The sequence below is a fragment of the Bos javanicus genome, chromosome 3 (genome assembly GCF_032452875.1).
Source record: "Bos javanicus breed banteng chromosome 3, ARS-OSU_banteng_1.0, whole genome shotgun sequence".
Lineage (NCBI taxonomy): Eukaryota > Metazoa > Chordata > Mammalia > Artiodactyla > Bovidae > Bos > Bos javanicus.
In genome coordinates this window covers 5,781,701-5,804,206 of record NC_083870.1, presented here as the reverse complement: position 1 = coordinate 5,804,206, position 22,506 = coordinate 5,781,701, and the positions used below count along the sequence as shown (strand labels likewise).

At 39.0% G+C, this 22,506-nt stretch overlaps 1 pseudogene; it reads right to left on the bottom strand.

Moving 5' to 3' along the window:
• Positions 1-4,691: 4,691 nt before the first annotated feature.
• LOC133245062 (large ribosomal subunit protein eL15-like) lies at positions 4,692-5,291 on the bottom strand (annotated as a pseudogene).
• Between the last annotated feature and the right edge of the window lie 17,215 nt (positions 5,292-22,506).

The following is a 22,506-nucleotide window of genomic DNA, read 5'->3' as shown; positions in this document are numbered from 1 at the left end:
TTATTGTTCCAACAGATCCAGTGTCTGCTAAAAACACTATTTCCTCAGAGATAGTCATCTTCTCACTGTAACCTCACATAACATGATGGAAGGAGCAATGGAGCTTTCTTCAGTCTCTTTTACGAGGGCCTTAATTACATTTACGGGGGCTCCACCTTCATAATCCAATCCCCCACCCCTCCAAATGCCCCACCTTCTAATATTATCACATTGGGATTAAGGTTTCAACATATGAATTTGGGGAGTGAACACAAACATCCAGTCTATAACACTGAGCCCAGTCAATTTCCAGATTCACGAAAAAAATTGAAAGTTGTACTGTTTTATGTCATTCTTTTAGATGAGTCATCACCTGGCAATGGATAACCAGAATACAATTTTATGAACATTTCTATGGAGTCTCTGTTTTCTGATGGAGGGCAGGGGATATGGGCAGAAGTGGTAGTGAGAGGTATAGTCACTGAGTTTGGTGGGATGGCTAAACAGAATGAGGTGGAAGTTGCTCCTTATGCTTTATTGCAACAATAGTTCTGCTCTTCCTACTCACTGTGACTTCACACTGTCCCTTCAACCTTTCCCTTTCCTCCTTGTGTTCACTGCACCCCTTTGCAGAATACATATGTAGCCTCTTACAAGATTCCCTGACTTTCTTAAAGTTGGTTGAGGCCAGAGTGATATAAATATGCCCCCTCTTGTCTAGTCCTAAAAACGTTTAGTGCCTGCTCCTAAAAACTTTCTATGTGACACTTGGATACTCTCTTTCAGCAATGATCTTGGAGGCCACATGCTTCAGAAGTTGTAGGAGGACAACTCAGCCTTCATTGGTTGTGACATGAGGAAGAAATAAACTTTTATTAAACCACTGAGATGCTGAGTACCAAGGTTATTTGTTCAGTAGTCAGTGAGCATTACCTTAACTTACATAGAATCCTTTGACCTGACTTGCTTTTTGTTGGCATGGAAGGCACCTATGGGGAGAAGTCCTTTCTTTTCTTTTTTTTTTTTTTTAAGAAATATTTATTTACTTTATTTGGCTGTGCCTGGTCCTAGCTGTGCCATGCAAGATCCAGTTCCCTGGCCAGGGATTGAACCTGTGTCCTCTGCACTAGGAGCATGGAGTTTTAACCACTGGACTGTCAGAGAAGTCCTGGGGAGCAGTCCCTTCTGTGACTATCTCACAAAACCTCAGCACATCCTCTCATTCATTACTTCCACCAGTTTTACTGAGATATAATTAACATACAGCATTGTATTGTTAAGGTGTAGAGCATCATGATTTGAGTGCACTCACTCATTTCCCATCCTTCTGTTGGGGACATAGAAGATGCTCAAAGAGACAGAACCCCCTTGGGACTCTGAGCTCTATTCCCTGTTATACTCACCTCAGTCTTAAAAAATCAAATGTTTCTAACTTTTGCTAAGAGAACTTGGTGGTCATGTTTCCTTGTCATTGGGGCTAATGGTTTACAGACAGGAGATCAAAATACTGTATTTCATAACTGAATTTTCTCTCCTAAAGAAATTGCATTAATAAACTTCCAAAGCAGGTGACATAATAGTAGGGGAAGAAATGTACAGAAAACTATCAATTCCTCCTACCTCCCAAGGAAGACTGAGTTTTTTTCAAAGATACTGTTTTCTGTGAGTCAAATTAAAATAAATTTTTCTACAGATAAGTCAGCTTCTCCATTGAAAGCCAAATCTAGGAAGAGTGAGCCAGTCCAGAAAATGAAACAGTGGTGTAGAAAAGTTAAGCTATAATCCGGCTTTTCAGTTGAAGCATTCTCAAGAGTTGTGTATTTTCCAACCGTCCCTCTCCAGTGAAAAGGGAAAGAGGTAAAACAGTACTCTCAAATTCTCTTCTAGTTCTCATAGTCATTATCTCTTTCCTGGTTGCTCTGTATTTTTCTCTCCACCACACAAACACATGAGTATTCCTGTTTCTAATCATCCGACAGCACATGAGGATAATGGCCATCTTAGACCATTGAGAGATGCTCAAAGGTGATGGGGGAGGGGAAGAGGGCTCAACTACCCTTTGCCCCAGGAGGGAGCTCTTCCGGCCAGAAGCTAATAGCCCAACACCGCCCCGCAGGTCATTTGATCCCACAGTTAAGGAAAAAAAAAAAAAAATTGCTGGCACCGGAGATAAAAGGGATATAATGAAAATGTAAACGAAAAACTTTATACTAGGCATGGCCTGACAGAGGGAAGATTGATATCCCATGATGCTTTGTCTTGATGAGACAATGAAAAATAACCACCACAGCAGCTGTGTCAATATCAGACTTGGTAATGCACCACTGGCTGTGGGTTTTTATTTAATCCGCTTTGCTTTAAGATGATAACGGTTGTTACTTTTCAGTGCCTGTCTGTCAGCGCCCAGCATTGCAATATTCCTCCGCAGCTCTGCGAGCGGGTTTCATTTATTTTAAAATACCATTTCACACACTGCTGACTTTTAACAGTGTTCTGTGTGAGTTTGTGAGATTGAATAGTGACAGAAACAACACTTTTTATGAGAATACAGAATATTAAAAACGGGGCACAATATACAGATGGCAGTTTTCACTACAGCTTGTTTTTTTTCCCCCTTGCTTCTGCTACTGAGCTTTCCCACTGAATGCATTTGTAGTAACACCATAAATGTCACTTTCACTGACTGCCTTTTGGCATTTTATTTAAATGGAATTCAACTCCGGCTTGCTCCTGCCACTGTTGCCGCCGCTGTTACCAACTTGTTTCAGGGTGGCCCCGTTTTACAGAAGCGTGCCATTGGCTTCATTCTTCGGGGTCCCACACTGGGAAATACGGGAATAACTGTTCAAACCCTAATGGTTAGGAGCCTAGATCTAAAGATTCCAAAAGAAAGACTTCACTAGCAGAGATTATTGTATACAGACGGGTTTGACCTTTGCAGCAACCATTTAGTAAAAAGTACTTTTGAACTCTGAGAATACTTCTGACTGGGACATAAAGTACTTCCCTGTTGTGGGGAAAAGCCAACATACACCAACTGTCTTCGGTTGAATGCCACAGGAGAACAGAGAGACAGGCTCTGAGTGACGTATCTAGGTCTTGCGTCTATCAGTGCTGACTAGCAACACTTCGGTTGGGACGTTTACCTGGGCCCTAGGTTCTCTCCACCGATCCTTATCTTGGCAGATACACGCTTATGCTGCTGGGTCTCTAGACATTTACCAGGGGTGGCATTTTGCTGCCAACACGATGTTGACATGTGCAAATTCCCCTTTCTCTCTTGCATGAAACATTGGTTGCTCCATCAATTCCAGACTCAAAGTAGAATAGACAGTGGTGATGGAGCCTTTTTCCTGGGAGAACCTGCAACTGGGGGAAAGCTGGTTTCTTGTCTAGGCCAAATGAGGCTAGAAATGATCTGCCTAATCCAGCCATATAAATGCGTTCACATCTCTCAGGCTCAGGCCTGACTCAGAGGCCTAAGAGATTTCCAGCTGAGAGCTCAAATTTTCAGAAAATTGGAAATCTTTACAGAAAAAAAAAAAAAATTAAGCAGAAAATGCAATTGAAAGCCTCAGTCCTGACCTGGAGACCGGTCTTCATGGACTTCTTGTACAATATCCCTTAGATACAGGTAAAGATGAGTAGGTCCAAAAGCATTTTTGAAAACCTGACTAGTTTGTGAAGACATTTGAAAGTCTGTCTTGTCTGTCTCAATCTCTTTTTGTCCTTTTTTAAAAAATTAATTAATTAGACTGCATTGGGTTTTAGTTGTGGCATGCAAACAGTTGTGGCATGTGGAATCTAGTTCCCTGATCAGGGGTCAAACCCAGGCCCCCTGCATTGGGAGCATGAAATCTTAGCCACTGGATCACCAGGGAAGTCCCTCTTTTAGTCTTTTTAATTAGAAAAGTTGGGAGAGTTAGGAATGGAAGACTGGAGAGATTCCCATAAAATGAACTTTGGAATCTCTTTGTTATGAACTGGTCACACTTCAATTAGCTTCCCTAAGGCTTTCAGAAGTGCCAAAGGAAAGGCAACAGGGCAACAAATTTGGCCACAAAAATATTTAAATGAAGTTGGGCAATGAAACTATTTAAGACTCCTGAAATAAAGGAGGAAAGAAAGAGAAAGGAGGAAAGAAAGAGAAAGGAGAAGTGGAGCCCAAGCAAGGACATTTTATACTATGCATGCATTTTAGGTAATACCAGCACAGAAGTCTGTCTCTTCAAATGCACTCCCTATCCGAGTGACTCTAAACAGTGTTTTTAAGTCAAAAAATCTTATGTGTTATTCTAAACTTTTTGGCAACCCTCTCCTCCGATCAGTCACTAATTTCTGACAGATCTTACTATGACTTAAATGCATCTATTTCTCTTCATCCTCGCTTCCACCACATTAATTTGTATCATTGTTGATAAATCACTCGTCTCCTTGTCCTCTTTTCTCCTTAAATCCATCTGTAATAAATGTTGCTGGAGTAATATTCTAAAACAACAATCTGCTGGTGACACTTCAACCTTCAAAACCTATGCACCATTTCTCACTGAGGTGACCTCACAAAAGAAGTTTTCTGAGTGCTTGAGCTCACTACCACCTCTGTCTTTTACTTACTGTAAGCATCTCTCATTTGACTTGGCTTGTGTTTGTTGCCTTTTTTTTGGATGTCCTAAACAGTTTATTAGGTAAGAATTTTATAAACGTTACTTGTATTAGCAGTAGCGGTGGAGCTTGGGCTGGAGAGTATTACGTTGTCTCCAGGCTGTCCAGGAAGAACAACCAGTTTTGTGCAGGGACAAGTGACCCTTTCCAACACCAGGGCTCTTTGTGCCTGGTGATGTCAGCCTATGCTTGTGGACTGGTTTGGTGATCCACGGGGTGTCAGGGTTTCTGATGACAACTTTATGGAGTGGATCAATGGGAATAACCTCGAAGATTCATACACAGAATCATCCCTAACACAGGAAGATCCCACAGGCCCTGCAGTGGCATCCAGCTTGCTCCTTGGCAACAGACTGAAGGCTTTGAGCAAATTTGAGCTGGTTGACCCCATGGTGGACAGGCTTGCGTAGGTGGCACCCTTAGAAACTGAGCATTTGCAGCCACCATGGTGCACAGGAATCCAATATATGACATGACCTTGCTTGGCCTTGTATCTCAGCCTGTGTGCCTGTTGGCTGGGTGGGGTGCGGGGGCTGGGGGCAGTGCAGTGCAGGATGGAGAGCTGGCAGTACTGCCAGCAACGTACCCTGAGGGCACCATGTCCACTGCTTCTTCCTCCCTAGTTCCTGGAGGGGTCTGTAAGTGTCCATCTGAGCTCACCTGATGGCTGCCGCCACATGGAAAGGCCATCGCCCTTTTAAAATCTCTCTTGCATATGTCTTTTCTCCTGTCTTAGAATGTAAGGGATCACATTTATGTTCTTTGATGTCATCAACAGCAGCTAGTTGGCTGTTAGATGCAGTGCCATAACCCCACTAAATGGTAAATATTCATAGGGTTTGCTGAATATTTGTATCTGTCTAATGTGCAGCAGAGTTCCTGACCCAGTTATCAAGGATACAGCTTTTTGAAACTTAAGGCACTAGCTATGATGCAGAAGAAAAGCATCTCTCCATTATGGATGGTCACCAGAATGATCTGCAACCAAACTTAGTGGGGAAAAGTCCCTGTATGAGAGTGGAGATCCCAGGGTTAGCCTAGAAAATCTTGGGTTAGAGATGGTATTTCTACTTCCAAATCCTTCTACTCAACTACACTGACTCTTTAATTTTTTTGGACATGATTAGAATTGAGGCTAGTAATTCTTCTCTAGGTCTATTGACACATTTCTCCTACCATCTTAACTAGTGAGTCAGCAAAATAGCTCTCTCTCCTGGGAAGGCAAAGTTACTCTTAGAAAGCTGGGAAAATCTCATCCCTCATTATTTTTTCCCCCACTTGTTCTTTATATTTTAGGTTTTGTCATTGAATGTGTGTAATTTATTTAGACTGACAAGTTCATTTTTTAAATGGGAATACCTGTTATTTTAAAATTTCTGTGGATTTTGGCAGAGCCTTTTTGCCTTTTGTGATTTCTAGAAGCTCTCTTCGTAGTCTGTCTTCTCTCTGCCTGTGTTTTTTGTCTGTATTTTGCAGCCTCTATACACCTCACAAACATATATGACTTTTTCTTTGTGGGGGTGGGGGGAGCGGGTATGTCTCATAGTAATAGTCTTTAAAGATACTATCCCTTTACATGATGTCCACTTAGGATCAAAAGAGGAAAAAAAAATATTGGGGAGAGGAAAAATCGGCTAAAACAAGTTTACCTAAACAAAAATGCAGCCCAAATGCCTTTTCCTTTAGCTTCTATAAGAAATCTAAAACTAGAAGCTGAAAAAGGTCACAAAAGCAAAGTGTCTTCCAGGATGAGCCAGTGGGTCTTTCAGGAAGAGACACTAATTGTATTCTTCTCTAGCCAGCTTCGACCTGCTTGACTGGCAGGAAGTCCAAGCTCTCTGTGACCCGAGAAGCAGCACCACGGTAAGGTTTTGTCACAAGCAGAGCTATGAGTCAGCTCTTTCTCCAGAGACTTCCTACCAAGAAGTGTTTCATTTTCAAGAGAAAGAGAAAAAATATCCCCCCTCCCTTATACCACCATCCTCCATGAGTAAAATAGTTTCTAAATTTCCAGGGCTTAAAATCAGAACTAATTTGAAAAAAAATGTTTAGAGGCCTTTCAACCCCTAAACACACAAGATACAGACTTTAATTTTTTTTTTTTTTTACCCCAGAGTTTTGCCCTCTGTTAATTCAAGGCGACAAGAACTGGTAGCGTCTCATTCCCACTCCATCTTCCCATCCCATTTCCCACTCCAGACTCCAGAGTGAAGTTTCTGAGTCTCTAGCCACATTATATTTCCTAAAACTTATAATTCACTTAAACTAGCACTCTTTGGTATTATGGGTGACTGTATACTTCTTGTCATTTTGCTATCTCCGTAGAGGACTTTGATATCTGGCTAAAGCCTTCCTGGTTACCCCACAAGACACCTAAAATATTGGAGAGATTCAGTGTCTTTGTTGACATCACATCCAGTGCCCCAATATAATTCCTTGCCATGTTTGATTTTAGTGTTCCTTACATCTGTTCCCCTTCAGCACCCCTGTAATCTTCTGTTTTCTGACCTAATCTCTGTCCTTCCTTAGGTTTTTCTGTTATTTACACTATACATCTTTGCTGTGCTCTAGATGTGATCTCTAATCCCTTGACTCCCCCTGTTCTCTGAGTCTGTCAGGATCCCTTCCCCTGCCTAACTTCTCCTCACTAGTAATCTGGGATAGGCACTATTCTAGGACACCATGGGATCTTTTGGTTGGGACCCTAGACATCCCTCACCCCTTGTTCTCTTGCCTCCTTCTCAGGGCTGCTCAAGAACCATGCCACACTTTCCTTGTCCACTTCCCTTCCCATCTTCCAAAGAAGTTCTTTCAAGACTTCAGTTTTCTTTGTAAATTCCCTGCCTTCACAGGCAGCATTTCTTCCCAGAAGGAAATAGAGGGTGTCAGGCTTCTAACTTTGACCCATTGCTGGATGCTCATACTCTTGTGAAAATAACCACTACTTACATTCTAAGCACTCCCAAATCTGTACTTTCATCTCAAGTTTGTTCCCTTCACTGGTATTTGAGCTCATGAATCCAACTCCTCAATGAACATTTCCTGTTGACTGTTGTTCATTTACCTTAAAAATCAACAGAACCCACACTAAATTTAGTATATTCCTATTCTTAAACCTGAGATGTAATAGAAAGCTTCATTGTATAGTCATATGATTTTGAATTAAATCAGAGACGAGAACAACTAAATGATTTTAAAACTATCACAAAATAGAGCAAAAAGGACTTGTTGCTATTGTTCAGTTGCCCAGTTGTGTCTGACTTAATGATCAGTTAAATAGGCAGGGATAACCAGAAGTCTAGGATAATCTCTAGATGTAATTTAAAGTGACTTGGTTTATGTAGTTTCCTATTAGGAGAGAGAACACAAAAGGAGGAATACATTTGAGAGTTTAAAAAATGAGGTCATTTCTGGAAAAGAATAATTTGAATGAATATGATATTCAGAATGCAGGTAAGTAAATGAGTTTTGTTATTGTTCAGTCATGAAGTCATGTCAAACTCTCTGCAACCCTATGGACTGCAGCACATCAGGCTCCTTAGTCCTCCACTGTCTCCTCAAGTTTGCTCAAACTCATGTCCATTGAGTTGGTGATGCTATCTAACCATCCAATCCTCTGCTGCCCCCTTCTCCTTTTGCCTTCAATATTTCCCAATATCATGGTCTTTTCCAATGAGTCAGTTCTTCACATCAGGTGGCCAAAGTTTTAGAGGTCCAACTTTAGCCTCAGTTCTTCCAATGAATGGTCAGGGTTGGTTTCCTACACTGACTGGTTTGATCTTGCAGTCCAGGTGACTCTCAACAGTCCTCTCCAGCACCACGATTCAAAAGCATTAATTCTTTGGCACCTACTCTTTATGGTCCAGCTCTGACATCTGTACATGACTACTGAAAAAAACATAACTTTGACTATACAGACCTTTGTCTGCAAAATGATGTGTCTACTTTTTAATACGCTGTCTAGGTTTATCACAGCTTTCTTTCCAAGGAGCAAGTGTCTTTTAATTTCATGGCTGCAGTCACAGTCTACAATGATTTTTATTTAAAAGAACTCAAAGTAAAAAATATATTTTGGAGTTATCAGTATAGCGGTGGTAGAAATTGTTGGGCAGAAAAGTGTTTTCCGGGAAGATTGTCAGTGAGAAAAGATCAAGAGGAAAATCCTAGGGGACATCATTGTTTAAAGGTAAGTTGAAAAAGGAACCATAATATGAAACTAAGGAGAATGTAATAACATACAAGTAAGTGGGATAGTTTGAGGAAAAACAAGTGCTCAAAAGCATTGGTTGCCCAGAAGAAATTAACTATGATAAGAACTGCACCATGACTGTTGCACTTGGCAGTTATTGACGTTAGCAAGAATGATTTCAGATGGAAGATTTTTAAGGGATAAACAGGGGATGTAAACTCAAGTGGGAGAGAGGAGCACACACATCGTCATCTGTAGTGTAAAGCAGACTTATGGAGAGCTATAAGATAGGTATTGATGATGGGCTGTGGGAAGAGCAGGAAGAGGGACTTCCTGTGAGTTTGGAGACTGGGGAGGGTTCATGGAAAAGGTAATATTTCAGTATGATTTTTAAGGACAAGCAGGATTTTTAATCAATGTTATTAAGCATATTTTGCATATAATAAAATATTCCCACTCTAAGTTTGCAGTTCAAGGAGTTTGACAAGTATTTGTACTCATGTAACCACACCTCATTATATAGAACATTTCCAATATCCCAGGGTATCTTGTCATGCCTGTATGCAGTCAATACTTAGCCTCAGGGAACTCCTGCTTTTCTTTCAGTCACTGTAGATTAATTTTTCCTCGTCTATAATTCTACATAAATGAGATCATAGATATGCATCCTTATGCTTAACATATTATTTTTTTGCAATTTATCCATGTGGTTGCTATTTAAGTAGTTATTGCTTTTAATGTTGAGTAGTATTCTGTTGTATGGAAATTGCAATATGATTGGCTTCCGTGGTGGCTCAGTAGTGAAGAATATACACCTGCCAATGCAGGAGATGCTGGTTTTATCCTTGGGTCAGGAAGATCCCCTGGAGAAGGAAATAACAACCCACTCCAGTATTATTGCCTGGGAAATCCCATGGACAGAGGAATCTGCCGGACTAGAGTCCACAGGGTCGCAAAACAGTCGGACTAAACAGCTTTATTGTATACCAAAATTTTTTCATCCATTCAACTGTTGATGGGCATTTCAGTTGTTTCCAATTTACAGCTACTGTGAATAAAGCTGCTTATAAATATTCATGATCAAGTTTTTCTGTGGACAAATATTTTTACTTTTCTTGGCTATATACATAACAGAGGAATTTCCGTGTCATATGGTAAGTGTATGTGTACCTTCATAAGAAACTGATACATTATTTCATAAAGTGGTTGTAAATTTTTACATTCCAATTAGCAATATATGAGACTTCCAGTTGCTCTACCTCTTTATCAGCACTTGATATGCCAGGTTTTAAACTTTAGCCATTTATAAAGTGTGTAGTAATATCTCATAACGGTGATCAAGTGCTTTTTCTGCATAAGACATGATCTTGTAGTTTTCTGTGGTTTATTTTATTGTATTGTCTTTTGAATGTTGGTCTTAAACAGTGGGTTGACAAGCATATCCCTTTCTATGTTTTCTGAAATTGGTTGCATAGGCTTAATATTTATCTCTAAATTGTTTGATGAAACTCAGAATGAAGCCATCTTAACCTGGAGGTTTTTTGTTGGAATGTTTTTAATAATAAATTTAATTTCTGTAATATTCTTTAACATTAAGTAATTAAATAAATTATTTACAGCAAAATTCATAGCAAAATTCTCTGAGATTTCATTGATTCTTGCTTAACCCAATATTTACCATGTTGGTTACACAATGATAATTTTCCAAATTCAGTACTCCCTATACAATTACATCAGCCCTTAGGGTCTTAGTATAAATAAGAGATGAGTCCTCACCCTGGGACATTTCTCCAATGATCTTTTGATTGAAAGAAGCTCATCCTGTAGAAGGCTCATAGGGAAGGGACCCTCACTAAGTACTTCCTGAGTTCAGGAACATGCAAAACTGTTCTATAATCTTAAAACTTGAGTGGCAGATTCACCAGATATAATTTTCTTGGTTCACACATTTTCCCCCCTTAAGTTCCTTGAAAATACTGCTCCATTATTATCCTGCTTTTTATGTTGCTTTTTGAGAAATCTGATAATCTAATTCTCTTGCCTCTATAATTTATTTCATCTTTTCTTTCCAGAGCCCTTGAATATTTTTACTTTATGTCTCAGAGTTCATCTTTCTATGCCAATTTTCTATGGAACATGCTGATCCCTCTCAGTGTTTGAGTTCTTATTTTATTCTGGAGAGTCTGAAAGTCTTTTTTATGTATTATAGTTTAATTTTTTAATATAAATTTATTTATTTTAATTGGAGGCTAATTACTTTACAATATTGTATTGGTTTTGCCATACATTGACATGAATCCACCACGGGTGTACGTGTGTTCCCCATCCTGAACCCTCCTCCCACCTCTCTCCCCATCCCATCTCTCTAGGTCATCCCAGTGCACCAGCCCCAAGCACTCTGTATCATGCATCGAACCTGAACTGGCGATTCATTTCACATATGATAATATACATGTTTCAATGCCATTCTCCCAAATCATCCCACCCTTGCCCTCTCCCACAGAGTCCAAAAGACGATTCAATACATCTGTGTCCCTTTTGCTGTCTCACATACAGGGCTATAGTTACCATCTTTCTAAATTCCATATATATGCATTAGTATACTGTATTGGTGTTTTTCTTTCTGGCTTACTTAACTCTGTATAATAGGTTACAGTTTCATCCACCTCATTAGAACTGATTCAAATGTATTCTTTTTAATGGCCAAGTAATGCTCTATTGTGTATATGTACCACCGCTTTCTTATCCATTCTTCTGCCGATGGACATCTAGGTTGCTTCCATGTCCTGCCTATTATAATCAGTGCTGTGATGAACATTGGGGTACACGTGTCTCTTTCAATTCTGGTTTCCTTGGTGTCTATGCCTAGCAGTGGGATTGTTGGGTCATATCGAAGTTCTATTTCCAGTTTTTTTAAGGAATCTCCACACTGTTCTCCATAGTGGCTGTATTAGTTTGCATTCTCACCAAGAGTGTAAGAGGATTCCCTTTTCTCCACACCCTCTCCAGCATTTATTGCTTGTAGACTTTTGGATCGCAGCCATTCTGACTGGTGTGAAATGGTACCTCATAGTGGTTTTGATTTGCATTTCTCTGATAATGAGGGATGTTAAGCATCTTTTCACGTGTTTGTTAACCGTCTGTATGTCTTCTTTGGAGAAATGTCTGTTTAGTTCTTTGGCCCATTTTTTGATTGGGTAATTTATTTTTCTGGAATTGATCTGCAGGAGTTGCTTGTATATTTTTGAGATTAATTATTTGTCCATTGCTTCATTTGCTATTATTTTCTCCCATTCTGAAGGCTATCTCTTCACCTTGCTTATAGTTTCCTTTGTTGTTCACAAGCTTTTAATTTTAATTAGGTCCCATTTGTTTAATTTTCCTTTTATTTCCAATATTCTGGGAGGTGGGTCATAGAGGATCCTGCTGTGATATATGTTGGAGAGTGTTTTGCCTATGTTCTCCTCTAGGAGCTTTATAGTTTCTGGTCTTATGTTTAGATCTTTAATCCATTTTGAGTTTATTTTTGTGGATGGTGTTAGAAAGTGCTCTAGTTTCATTCTTTTACAAGTGGTTGACCAGTTTTCCCAGCACCATGTGATAAAGGGATTGTCTTTTCTCCATTATATATTCTTGCCCCCTTTGTCAAAGATAAGGTGTCCATAGGTGCATGGATTTATCTCCGGGCTTTCTATTTTGTTTCACTGATCTATATTTCTGTCTTTGTGCCAGTACCATACTGTCTTGATGACTGTGGCTTTGTAGTAGAGCCTGAAGTCAGGCAGGTTGATTCCTCCAGTTCCATTCTTCTTTTCCAAGATTGCTTTGGCTATTCAAGGTTTTTTTTGTATTTCCATACAAATTGTGAAATTATTTGTTCTAGCTCTGTGAAAAATACCGTTGGTAGCTTGATAGGGATTGCATTGAATCTATAGATTGCTTTGGGTAGTATACTCATTTTCACTATATTGATTCTTCCAATCCATGAACATGGTATATTTCTCCATCTATTTGTGTCCTTTTTGATTTCTTTCACCAGTGTTTTATAGTTTTCTATATATAGGTCTTTTGTTTGTTTAGGTATATATATTCCTAAGTGTTTTATTGTTTTCATTGCAATGGTGAATGGCATTGTTTCCTTAATTTCTCTATTTTCTCATTATTAGTGTATAGGAATGCAAGGGATTTCTGTGTGTTGATTTTATATCCTGCAACTTTACTATATTCATTGATTAGCTCTAGTAATTTTCTAGTGGAGTCTTTAGGGTTCTCTGTGTAGAGGATCATGTCATCTGCAAACAGTGAGAGTTTTACTTCTTCTTTTCCAATCTAGATTCCTTTTATTTCTTTTTCTGCTCTGATTGCTGTGGCCAAAACTTCCAAAACTATGTTGGATAGTAGTGGTGAGAGTGGGCACCCTTGTCTTGTTCCTGACTTTAGAGGAAATGCTTTCAATTTTTCACCATTGAGGATAATGTTTGCTGTGGGTTTGTCATATATAGCTTTTATTATGCTGAGGTATGTTCCTTCTATTCCTGCTTTCTGGAGGGTTTTTATCATAAATGGATGTTGAATTTTGTCAAAGGCTTTCTCTGCATCTGTTGAGATAATCATATGGTTTTTATTTTTCAATTTGTTAATGTGGTGTATTACATTGATTGATTTGTGGATATTGAAGGATCCTTGCATCCCTGGGATAAAGCCCACTTGGTCATGATGTATGATCTTTTTAATGTGTTGTTGGATTCTGTTTGCTAGAATTTTGTTACGGATTTTAGCATCTATGTTCATCAGTGATATTGGCCTGTAGTTTTCTTTTTTTTTCTTTTTGTGATATCTTTGTCTGGTTTTGGTATTAGGGTGATGGTGGCTGCATAGAATGAGTTTGGAAGTTTACCTTCCTCTGCAATTTTCTGCAAGAGTTTGAGTAGGATAGGTGTTAGCTCTTCTCTAAATTTTTTGTAGAGTTTAGCAGTGAAGCTGTCTGGTCCTGGGCTTTTGTTTGCTGGAAGATTTCTGATTACAGTTTCAATTTCTGTGCTTGTGATGGGTCTGTTAAGATTTTCTATTTCTTCCTGGTTCAGTTTTGGAAAGTTGTACTTTTCTAAGAATTTGTCCATTTTTTCCAATTTGTCCATTTTATTGGCATATAGTTGCTTATAGTAGTCTCTTATGATCCTTTGTATTTCTGTGTTGTCTGTTGTGATCTCTCCATTTTCATTTCTAATTTTATTGATTTGATTTTTCTCCCTTTGTTTCTTAATGAGTCTGGCTAATGGTTTGTCAATTTTATCTTCTCAACGAACCAGCTTTTGGCTTTGTTGATTTTTGCTACGGTCTCTTGTTTCTTTTGCATTTATTTTTGCCCTAATTTTTAAGATTTCTTTCCTTCTACTAACACTGGGGTTCTTCATTTATTCCTTTTCTAGTTGCTTTAGGTGTAGAGTTAGGTTATTTATTTGACTTTTTTTTCTTGTTTCTTGAGGTATGCCTGTATTGCTATGAACCTTCCCCTTAGCACTGCTTTTACAGTGTCCTACAGATTTTGGGTTGCTGTGTTTTCATTTTAATTCGTTTCTATGCAAATTTTGATTTCTTTTTTGATTTCTTCTGTGATTTGTTGGTTATTCAGCAGCGTGTTGTTCAGCCTCCATATGTTGGAATTTTTAATAGATTTTCTTCTGTTCAGTTCAGTTCAGTTGCTCAGTTGTGTCCGACTCTTTGCAACCCCATGAATCGCAGCACGCCAGGCCTCCCTGTCCATCACCAACTCCGGAGTTCACTCAGACTCACATCCATCGAGTCAGTGATGCCATCCAGCCATCTCATCCTCTGTCGTCCCCTTCTCCTCCTGCCCCCAATCCCTCCCAGCATCAGAGTCTTTTCCAATGAGTCAACTCTTTGCATGAGGTGGCCAAAGTACTGGAGTTTCAGCTTTAGCATCATTCCTTCCAAAGAAATCCCAGGGCTGATCTTCTTCAGAATGGACTGGTTGGATCTCCTTGCAGTCCAAGGGGCTCTCAAGAGTCCAGTTGAGATCTAATCTTACTGCATTGTTGTCAGACAAGATGCTTGGAATGATTTCAATTTTTTTTTAAATTTACCAAGGCTAGATTTATGGCCCAGGGTGTGATCTATCCTGGAGAAGGTTCCATGTGCACTTGAGAAAAAGGTGAAATTCATTGTTTTGGGGTGAAATGTCCTATAGATATCAATTAGATATAACTGGTCTATTGTATCATTTAAAGTTTGTGTTTCCTTGTTAATTTTCTGTTTAGTTGATCTATCCATAGGTGTGAGTGGGGTATTAAAGTCTCCCATTATTACTGTGTTATTGTTAATTTCCCCTTTCATACTTGTTAGCATTTGTCTTACATATTGTGGTGCTCCTATATTGGGTGCATATATATTTATTATTGTTATATCTTCTTCTTGGATTGATCCTTTGATCATTATGTAGTGTCCTTCTTTGTTTCTTTTCACGACCTTTGTTTTAAAGTCTATTTTATCTGATATGAGTATTGCTACTCCTGCTTTCCTTTGGTCTCTTTTTGCTTAGAATATCTTTTTCCAGCCCTTCACTTTCAGTCTGTATGTGTCCCCTGTTTTGAGGTGGGTCTCTTTTAGACAACATATATAGGGGTCTTGTTTTTGTATCTATTCAGCCAGTCTTTGTCTTTTGGTTGGGGCATTCAACTCATTTACGTTTAAGGTAATTACTGATAAGTATGATCCCATTGCCATTTACTTTATTGTTTTGGGTTTGAGTTGATACACCTTTTCTGTGTTTCCTGTCTAGAGAAGATCCTTTAGTATTTGTTGGAGAGCTGGTTTGGTGGTGCTGAATTCTCTCAGCTTTTGCTTGTCTGTAAAGCTTTTGATTTCTCCTTCATATTTGAATGAGATCCTTGCTGGGTACAGTAATCTGGGCTGTAGGTTATTTTCTTTCATCACTTTAAATATGTTCTGCCATTCCCTCCTGGCCTGAAGAATTTCTATTGAAAGATCAGCTGTGATCCTTATGGGAATCCCCTTGTGTGTTATTTGTTGTTTTTCCCTTGCTGCTTTTAATATTTGTGCTTTGTGTTTGATCTTTGTTAATTTGATTAATATGTGTCTTGGGGTGTTTCGCCTTGGGTTTATCCTGTTTGGGACTCTCTGGGTTTCTTGGACTTGGGTGATTATTTCCTTCCCCATTTTAGGGAAGTTTTCCACTATTATCTCCTCAAGTATTTTCTCATGGTCTTTCTTTTTGTCTTCTTCTTCTGGGACTCCTATGATTCTAATATTGGGGCATTTGACATTGTCTCAGAGGTCTCTGAGATTGTCCTAATTTCTTTTAATTCATTTTTCTTTTTTCTTCTCTGTTTCATTTATTTCTACCATTCTATTTTCTACCTGACTTATACTATCTTCTGCCTTCGTTATTCTACTGTTGGTTCCCTCCAGGGTGTTTTTGATCTCATTTATTGCATTATTCAGTATATATTGACTCTTTTTTCCTTCTTCTAGGTCCTTGTTAAACCTTTCTTGCATCTTCTCAATCCTTGTCTCCAAGCTATTAATCTGTAACTCCATTTTGTTTTCAATATTTTGGATCATTTTTACAATCATTATTCAGAATTCTTTATCAGGTAGATTCTCTATCTCCTCCTCTTTTGTTTAGTGGTGGGCATTTATCCTGTTCCTTTACCTGCTGGGTACTTCTCTGCCTTTTCATCTTGTTTAGATTGCTGTGTTTGAGGTGGCCTTTCTGTATTCTGGCAGTTTGTGGTTCCTCTTTATTGTGGAGGTTCCTCACTGTGGGTGGGGTTGTCAAGGTTTCCTGGTTAGGGAAGCTTGTGTCGGTGTTCTGGTGGGTGGAGCTGGATTTCTTCTCTCTGGAATGAAATGAAGTGTCCAGTAATGAGTTTTTAGATATCAATGGGTTTTGTGTGACTTTGGGCAGCCTGTATATTGAATCTCAGGGCTATGTTCCTGTGTTGCTGGAAAAACTGCATGGTATGTCTTTCTCTGGAACTTGTTGGCCCTTGGGTGGTGCTTGGTTTCAGTGTAGGTATGGAGGCGTTTGATGAGCTCCTATCGATTAATGTTCCCTGGAGTCAGGAGTTCTCTGGTTTTCTCAGGATTTGGACTTAAGCCTCCTGCCTCTGGTTTTCAGTCTTATTCTTACAGTAGCCTCAAGACTTCTCCATCTATACAGCACCTATGATAAAACATCTAGGTTAAAGATGAAAAGCTTCTCCACAGTGAGGGACACCCAGAGAGGTTCACAGAGTTACATGGAGAAGAGAAGAGAAGAGAGAGGAGGGATATAGAGGTGACCAAGAGGAGAAGAGGGGGAATCAAAAGGGGCAACAGCAAGCTAGCCAGTAATCATTTCCCTATGCATTCTCCATTGTGTCAACCCCTCAGAGATGTCCACAGAGTTACACAGAGAAGAGAAGAAGGAGGAAGGAGACAGAGGTGGCCAGGAGGATAAAGTGGGGAATCAAAAGGAGAGACACAGATCCAGCCAGTAATCAGTTCCCTAAGTGTTCTCCACAGCCCGGAACACACAAAGGGATTCACAGAGTTGGGTAGAGAAGAGAAGGGGGAGGGAGGAGATAGAGGCAACCTGGTGGATAAAAAGGCGAGTCCAAAGGGGAGAGAGCAGTCAAGCCAGTAATCTCGCTCCCAAGCAAAAATGGGTACTTAAGATTGGGTTCTTAAAGGTACAGAATTGATAACAAATACCAAAAAGCAAAGTTTAAAAATCTAGAGTAGAGGTTGGATTCTCAAAAATACAATATTAAAGAAAAAAACAGTCACAAAAATTATAAAAAAATATATATATATACACATATACATGAAGTTTGCTTTAAAAAATAAGGTCTTTTTTTTTGCAAAGTAATAGTAGGTAATAAAAATGAAAATAAAAGGAGTAATAGAAGACTTAAAAAATTTTAATTTAAAAAATGATAGTAAAAATATATCTAGGACTTTCTCTGGTGTTGTTGTGGACAGTGTGGGGTCAGTTCACTTTCAGATAGTTCCTTGATCCAGCTTATACTTCTCAAGATCTATAGTCCCCTTCCTATGTAGTCGGTGCTAACTACAGAATTTTAATCTATTGCACCTGTCACTTCCAAGGCCGTTCCCTCTTTTTGTTTTGGCTTCTTCTGTTTGCTGGTCTCTTCAGTGTCTAATTTCTGCCCTGACACAAGAGGGCGATGGTGGACACTTTTTTAGGCTCACTTGTTCAGTCGTGCAAGTGAAGGGGGAACACTGCAAACAAATAACACTGGCGTGTGCTCACCGTGTCTCGACCACACTGGATTTGCCCCTGCTCACAGCATCTGTGCTTTCCCTGTCTGCGCTGTTCAAGCTCTAGGTTGCTCTGCTCGGAACTGTCTGAGGCATGCCCTGGGTTGTATGCACTTCCCAGGTCTAAGCCACTCAGGTTCAGGTACTCGGGTACTCCACAAAGGTGCAGAGTCAGTTGGGCCTGCATTTTATGCCCTTCCCAGGTCCTAGCAGTTCAGGTGACCAGGTGCTTGGTGAGCATGGTCACTGTGACTTATCACCTCCCCTGTCCCTGCTGCTCGGTGTTCTGGGTGTACAACTGGTACATCTTTTCAGGTGTGCTGTGTGTCTCTTCTGGGGAGCTCATCTCTGGCTGCGACCCTCCTGGCAGATGTTGACCATCCAGAATCCCAAGAAGTCTTGGTTAGCAACAAATCCTGCTTGCAGTTTGGTAGAGGATGCCTCTCTGGGGCCGCAATTGCCCCCTTCCGGCTATGGCTGCCTTCACCTGCCTGTCTCCAGCAGGGCATGGGCCGGTCCGCAGCCGGCTAGCTCTGCTCAGCCCTTTGTTCTGTGAGCAGGCCTGGTGGTGCCTTAGGTTAGGGGTTTTTGCATGGTAGCTATCCCACAGTCTGGTTTGCTATCTCAAGTTAGTTCCCTCAGATTGGCCTCGGGGCATTTAGGCACGGTGCTTACTCTAAGCAATGCAGTCCATGCCTCCCTGCCCAGCCCCCGCTTGCTAGTGGCGGATGCAGGCGTCTGCACTGCTTCTCCACTGGGAGTTACTGTTGGGCTCGTAATCTGTGGGTTTAATTATTTATTTATTTTTCCTCCCAATTATGTTGTCCTCTGAGGTTCCAAGGCTGGCCACAGACTCACCAGTGAGAGTGTTTCCTGGGAACTTCTCTCTTTTTTAAGACTCCCTTCCTGGGACAGATCTCCATCCCTCCCTCTTTTGTCTCTCTTTTTATCTTTTATATTTTTTTCCTTTCTCCCTTCAAAGACAATGGGCTGCTTTTCTGGGTGCCTGATGTCCTCTGCCAGTATTCAGAAGCTGTTTTGTGGAATTTACTCAGCATTCAAATGTTCTTTTGATGAATTTGTGGGGTAGAAAGTGTTCTCCCCATCCTATTCCTCCACCATCTTAGGACCACCCCCTATATTATAGTTTAAATTTTTATTATTTTACATTGTTTTGATGTTTTTCTTCAGGAGCCGAGTTATGTGAAAAAAAAAATTTTTTTTCTGTTTTCTAATTTAATCCCTTTACTGTTTTTCATTTTTCTTTGCAATTTTATTCTCTTGTTTCTTTACTGATTTTTTTCGATACTGTTTATTAAATTTGTATTAAAATCTGTTCTCACCTGGACATGCAGTAATTTAGTCTTCTTTTTTGATAAGATTTTTTGTCTTTTGCTACTGCTTTCACCAGGAAAATTAACTCTAATTTTATTTTTATACTATTTTTTTCCATTTTATTTTTAACATTTGTATTTTTTATTTAAGGGGTTTCTTTGTATCCTCATGTGCTTGCTTAAAATGCTATGTTTTGTTTTCTTCATCTTTGTGGTTTATTTTTTCAAAGGCTTATCAGTATAAAAATCTTTTATTTACAAATTCTGACATTTTGCAGTAGTTTTGTGTGGATGTAGTTCGGTTTTTCTCCACTCTTACTCATTTTACAGATAGGCTTCTGAGTTTAATAATACTGTATACTGGCTTTTTGGGCTGCCTCTGCTCACAGGCTGTTTTTCTTTATTATTGATATATAGCAATTTGATTATGATGTCCTTGGTGTAACTTTCTGTATGTTTATTCAGCTTGGAGCTTGTTGACAGTCATGGATCAATGCATTTGTGATTGTCATCAAATTAGACAATTTTCAGCTACTTTTTTTTTCCAAATATGTTTTCTATTTTCCTCCTTTCTGGGGTTAAAATTTATACTCATTTCCTCATAAGCCACTGAATCACATCACTGATTATTTTGTGCTTCTATCTTTTTTCTATGTTTCACTTTGGATATTTTCTATTACTATGACTTTAAACCTAGTGATTTTCCCTTCTTCAGTGTCTAATCTGTTTCAAATCCCAACTATGTAATTTTCAGTTCAGACACATTTTCATCTTTAGAAATTCTATTTTTTTTAAATATTGTTAATTTCTTTTTACATTAAGTCTATGTGTTTATTTTAACTTTTGAGCATATGTTAATATTAAGATAACTTTAAAAAAAACTTATTTATTTTTTAAAATTTCCTTTCTGAGTATGCTTGTATTGAATGATCTTTTTCTCCTGATTAAAAGAAACATTTTCTTGCTTTTTCATGTCAGTAACTTTTATTTAATGCTGACATTTTAAATATTGCATAATTCTTTGCTGGATTCTGTTGTATTCTTTTAAATAGTGTTGGGATTTGTTCTATCAAGCAGTGATCCTTGTGGATCAGGTAATTCTTCTGGAGTACATTTTAAAATTTTTGTTGGGACTGCACAGTAGCCTTTACTCTTCATACTCGTAACCTATGAACCTCGTAGTGTTCTAGTGAGTGTCCTGTGTATTTGACACAGTTTTTCCTCTCTGGCTGGTAGGAATCTAAAAGATTTACATTCTTGTGTGAAGCTTTGAGAATTGTTTGGCTTATAGTTCCTCATAAGTTGTACTTTTTCTGGGCATGGCCTGGAAAGTTTACTTATTGATGCAGAAATTGGCAATAAGCCAAAGACCTTAAGGAGCTATGCAAATTTCTGGAGAACCTTCACTATATAATTCCCTCTTCTTTGGCACTCTGACCTACAAAGTCTAGCCACATTGGTATTTCTGAAATCTGCTCTGTCTCCTCAGGTCTCTGACTGCCGTCCCTTCTTCCTACATTATACAGTCCAGAAATGTCTTTCTGGTAGAAATCCAGGGTAATTATAGAGTTCACTTAAGTTTTTTTCCCTTCTCTTAAGAATCACAGCCCTCTGCTGCCTTTTCTCATTGCCTGAAAAGAATCGTTTCATATATCTTTCATTTTTCTAGTTGTTTATTGTGGGAGGTAATGTCCCATAGAAATTACTTTTTTATTGGTAGATGCAGAAGTGAAGTATGATGTTTTAAGCATTGGAAATGGAGTGAATGAGCAATCCAGGAAAAGTCAAATCATAAGTAAAGGCAGTGAGGGGCATAATTCTGTATTCCAAAAATAATGGAGTGTTTGGGTCACTGGAGAGGCCTAATTGGAGAGGGGAAAAGAATTAGAGATATGGTCTAAAAAGACTGATTCACTGTAACATTCAAATATTTCTCTAGGTTCTGTTGTGAGGGAACTTTTCATATATAGCACCAGTCTCATTTCAGTTGACCACAAAATATAGAAATTAACTACGTGATATAACCACATGAGACCTTTATAGGCAAAGAGTTTTCTCTGAGTGTTTACAGAAGAAGAAATCTGAGAGATAAAAATTATGAAAAGGATTTCCCATGAGGGAGGTTCTCTGTTGCTAGTTTTATAATGGAGGTGGACATGGGCAAGAAACAGTTCTTAGAACTAAGATCTGTTCCTGGTTGACACCAACAAAAGTATGGGGACCTCAGTCCTATAACTACAAAAATAAGACTCATTCTCAGCTGCTGACATCTGTTTTAACCTTAGTTTGCAACCCAGCCATGTTCTGCCAAACTTTTGACCTACAGAGTTATGGAAAGTGTTATTTTAAGCTGTTAAATTTGTAGTGCTTTTTAAATATAGCAATAGAAAAACAACACAGAGGCTAGTAAGATGTTTTATAGTGTAGTTTATCAAGATTAATTGTAAAAGCCTTGATTTTAGAAATTTAATTGCATTAACACTACTTGCTAAAGATTTTTTTTTTGTCTTGAAAGTTTGCTCACAAGGAGATGAACACTTTTTATCCCATCCATTGGAATATTAGGTATGTATATCAATATGAATAGGAAAAAGGGAGTAATTTACTAGGATTGGACCAGGATAGATGTTTACTTGGCTCTTGTCCTTTAGATCAGTATACCCCACTTCTCCAACATACTTGTTGTCATCTAAAGATTTGCCACAGCTGATGTTTATGACATTTGTTTAGTACCAACTTTGTCTCACTCCCTACTTTGATGATGCTTGCTCAGTTTGCAAGCAGGATATACATGCATTCTTGGTTCCTTCACCCTCTTTGATCCTTGTCCTCTGACTCCTAAGACTTGGTATCTGAATGTGTTTTTTCTTGTAAATGTTTTTTTTTTTTTTAATAGGCTTGGTCACTGGTCCATTTCTTTGATTCATCATTACCTCTAATTTGAAATATTAAACATAGTGCAATCCTTACAACACACATACCTGGTACCCATTCAGCCAGCCTTGTCTCTCTGGTAATGATGTGACTCATACAGTA